This window comes from Anomalospiza imberbis, chromosome 1, assembly GCF_031753505.1.
Source record: "Anomalospiza imberbis isolate Cuckoo-Finch-1a 21T00152 chromosome 1, ASM3175350v1, whole genome shotgun sequence".
NCBI lineage: Eukaryota > Metazoa > Chordata > Aves > Passeriformes > Viduidae > Anomalospiza > Anomalospiza imberbis.
In genome coordinates this window covers 134,030,711-134,035,127 of record NC_089681.1, presented here as the reverse complement: position 1 = coordinate 134,035,127, position 4,417 = coordinate 134,030,711, and the positions used below count along the sequence as shown (strand labels likewise).

General features: G+C 42.2%; 1 non-coding gene across 1 annotated transcript; it reads left to right on the top strand.

Moving 5' to 3' along the window:
• Positions 1-4,020: 4,020 nt before the first annotated feature.
• TRNAN-GUU (transfer RNA asparagine (anticodon GUU)) lies at positions 4,021-4,094 on the top strand. Its single transcript has one exon. It is a non-coding gene; the product is annotated as a tRNA-Asn (tRNA).
• Positions 4,095-4,417: the final 323 nt, after the last annotated feature.

Below are 4,417 nucleotides of genomic sequence, written 5' to 3'. Positions count from 1 at the left end.
ACATTCGCAGTATGAGCAGTTCAAAAAACCTGCAAGGACAGGAAAGTTCTCCCTTTCTTACCATGATAATAAGAAGTGCTTGAGATAAATAAGTGCTATGTGGGAAGCATCATTATTACTCTTCCCATTTCTTACGGCAGTAAACTTTTTTTCTTTTCACTTTATATTGTATATGGGGTTTTTTGTTTTCCTTTTTTTTTTTTTTAGTTTTGGTTATGTTTGTGTGTGTGTGTATGTAAACTATTGAACTGACTGCCACAATGATTGCACTCTTTTCAGTAGTCAGCAAGAACAGACAGATTGCAGGGAATGGCAAAATAAAATTCCCCTTACAGTGTGCTGTTTGAGATCTGAAGATCAATTCTGAATGCAGCCCTCTCTATTTGGTTTGGGGTTTGCTTTTGTTTTGTTTGTTTTTGTCATTGTTGTGGGCTTTTGGGTTTTGGTAGGCTTTTTTTCCACAATTGCAACTGTATTTCAAATTACTGGTAATAGCAATGGCTGTTCTAATTTTGTCACAAGTCACACAGAAACAACTTTTTGTCTCTCCTGAACATAAGTGCAGCTACATATGTTGTGATCTAGAACCAGGCAGCCTGTGCCATTTCCTTTTGGCAAACATGGAGGTTGGGAGTATGGTTGACTTAGTTTACTCAACAGTCTGCAGTTGACAATAACCCAGGATTTCTGGATTTTCTCACCTAGTCATCATCTTTTGTGTGACTTGTATCAGAAGAGAAGCCAGGGCTAAGCGAACTAGATAGCTCAGTAAAATACTATTATTCAGTCTTGTCCTTTGCTTTTAGGGTAAGTTGATCAGATTTGGAGGGATGTCCTCTTAGTTATAACACTTTTCTGATTTTATTAACGGACCCAAGAATAGAAGTGTTTAGTTTATAAAGTCTGCAGAGAAATATAAGCCATCTTTGTATCTGGAAAGCAGCAAATTTGTATACAAACAACTGAAAAAAACTCCCATACTAATGCATTTTATTGGAAGAATAATATAACAGAAGTCTTGCGATTGCTCAAGAAAACCTGTCAATACCTGCTTCTTCCAACCTTTTGAATCTTTCTTCAGGAATTATCTTTTCCATGGTTTGACGCTTGCAGCTCCATAAAGAAAAATCTTTTGTCATGGAAATCTTATTCTCTGCCCATAATAACTCTAATAGCAATGATGAATTACATTTATCTGTCCATTTATCTTAATGTCCTAGTTCTTGTAAGGATTAGAATGGTATGTTTCTGAGGAAAACACAAGAAATCTTTGGATGGCAACCTAGAGATTTCTGTTACAAAGTAAGAAATTAGAAATGCATTTGGACAGAAACTGAGTAGCTGTTACACAATTTTTTTGTGACTATGAATTTTTGTAGTTTGGGCAGAGTTGTAACTTGAGAAGTGACAAATAGCTGACCAAAACTGACACAGGATAATAAATAAAGTAGGTGTATGTGCTTCTTGGGGGAAAATGGTCCTTTCCCATGTAGAAATTGTAGAAATAGAGTAATTCTGTGATACAAGTGTTTCTGCTATATCCTGTGGAATTGATTTTAGGAATTGCTCTGGGTGGAAAGCTAGATTTATTTTTTTCTGAACAGCAGATGAATACATGGTGTATTTATAAATCTTGTAAACAATACCAGTTTCACCCTCTGTCCTGCAGTAACTTTCTCTGACATTTAAGAACCAAAGACTATATGTGAAAAAGGTTACAGATGTCATAGCAATGAACATTTAAGCCCACAGATTTAGGAATTAAAAAAAGTTATTATATAAAATATAAATTTGTTCACATTATATAGTATTCTATTTTAATATATTAAAATGCAATATATTGTTATAAATTTATGTTTTTATAAAATTTTAAACCATAATATGAATCATAGGTAGTGAATGCAATAATAGTATTTAAATTATATGCATGAGATATTGCAAAGAACTGAGCACCTCCCAGTATAATCCACAAGAAAGAGCATATCAAGGAACAGAGCTGTCCAGAAATAAAGAACAAAACCCTGATAGGAAGGGTGATTATTCTGAAGTAGCAGCCCTTTCTGGTTTCTGAATGCCTTAGACAGTACTTGGGCACTTCCTTTCTACTAAAGATACAGTCAGACACCTTCTCCCAGCAGCAGGTAGCCCATCTTTTCCATTTGCAGAGCAGTGATGGATAATGTTGCCCTCTGGTATGATGTCTCACTGGTTAATGCTTCCACAGTCAGCCAAGCCATCCCTGTTTGGATCTTTTGCTGATCTGTAGGTTTCAAGCTTTAAGGGGTAATACTTACAGCTGCGTATGTTCTTTTTATTTTGTTTTTTACTTTGTAAGACTTTAAATGAGAGATTCTGAGATGCAGCGAGGAAGACTGCTGAGAAGAAAGGTGCCAAGTGACTATGTAGCCTCAGCTACAGCACTCCTCTCACTGTCACTGCGTTGAGTAGGCAGCCTTAGATGTCTTACACCAGGTTAGACAGCTCAGAGTTAGAGCTTGTGTTCAATATCAGAATAGCAAAGATCCTTTGTAGATCTGGCCTCTAGACACAGAGTTTGAAAATTGCCTACGTTCATTAAAACTAATGTGAATATTCATGTGCATAAAGTAAAACATTTCAGGGCCCAAAATCCACACCCAATCTACAGGTCTGTGGATCTATGGGTTAGGCCTTTAGTCAGACAGAAATCTTGTTCATTCCACTAAATACCCATTGGCTTGTACGTAAAATCACAGGATCGTTTGCTTGTCATCCTACACAGAGCAGACAGAAGTGGTCCAGCCTGTGAGCTGATTCTTCTGATCCTGAGAATAGCAGATATCTGGGTAGGAAAATATGCAGCAGCAGTCATGGTGTCCCAAAAAGCAACCTTCAAAATAATTATTTCAATTACTCTTCAGGACTTGCATATCTTGTATTTCTCTTCCAGGTTTTAAAATGTGTCAGTCGATAAGGTACCAAAAATACACAGTGAAAGAAAATTGAGCCATCCTGAGATAATGCTGGCATTTATGTAGGTCTTTTCAAAGTATTGGAAAAACTGGAAAGGTTGAGCTGTGATCAGTAAATGATCAGGATAAAGTTACTCACAGGGATGAGGAATGAAGTCAAACAGTGTTGATGAGCAGTATTGTGCAAAATATGAGAGTCTCTGGTTTCAGGAGTGAGGTGGGACTTCTTGGTGGCGGATCGGTGGATACCAGGAGATAACCAGCACTGCTTGGAAAGCAGTCAGTGCCTGTGCTGGTGTTGTGAGTGCCATGTGCCTGCTCGACTCCAAGGGCTTTTAATGGGCAAAAGAGCCATCAGGCAGAGCTTCAGGGAGACAAAGGGACATCATGAAGCCAAAGATATTGTAAGAGTTCAAAGAGATTCAAACAGTATCAGTCTGTGAAAGCAAAGGGGAAACAATTCTCAGGTTCAGATGTGAAACATTGTACTTGCAGAGCTGTAGGTATAGATTTACTGTAAGGTACTCTGGGAAGAAGATTTTGATAAAGTAATAAAGAGGAATGTTAGCTTTTCTTCATGATGGTTTCCAGTACTTAGAACTGTAAATACACTTAACCCCCACACACAGAGGACTGCTGCCTATTTTAGAGAGTCTAACTGTTCCCTGCAGTCACATAAAACTACCTTCTAAATATATTAATAGGGTCATTTTGCCGTGGTATTTGGAGATTATATTTTGGTTTGCATATGTAACTTATCAGTTAGCAGCATCTGACAAGAAGCAATTTTAAGTCTGATTCATTAATTTATTCCCTAAAATAAAGATCACTGCTGCCAACAATGATTTTGAGAATGAGGGTTTCTCATTGGGTAGGGGAAGAAAAGCCGCTGTTCTCGCTGTTTCCGCAGCGGTTTTCTGGCGTGCCTCGAGGCTCGCGGTTTAGGATCCCGGGCTCGGTGGGTCCGCAGTGGCCGCCGGTGGCCGGGGCAGGAGCGAGAAGGCGGCAGGGACACGACAGGGGCAGCGCCACAGCCCTTGTGCAGCAGGGTGGAGGCGGCTGCCGCGGAGTCTCTGTGGCGCAATCGGTTAGCGCGTTCGGCTGTTAACCGAAAGGTTGGTGGTTCGAGCCCACCCAGGGACGAGTTTCCCTTTTGGGCTCGGCGCCGCCCCCGCCGCCGGCCGTCGTTTTGTGCGTGTGCGCCGGGGGAGGATGTGAGATTAGCGCCGGCGGCCCTGCAGGCGCCGCGTGTTGCCGGGCAGGGGGGCCCCCGGCGGGGAGCGCGGCGCGGCGGCCCCAGCTGCGGCGGGGCCCGCCCCGAGCACCGAGCACCGAGCCCTGAGCCGGCCGCAGAGCGGCTGCCCTGCCCACGGCGCCCCGGCTGCTCCGGGGCCACACGGCCGTGCCCCGTCGCTCCCGGGCGAGGGTTGCGGGACACCCGAGACCTGCTTTTGCCTGCCTGCGGC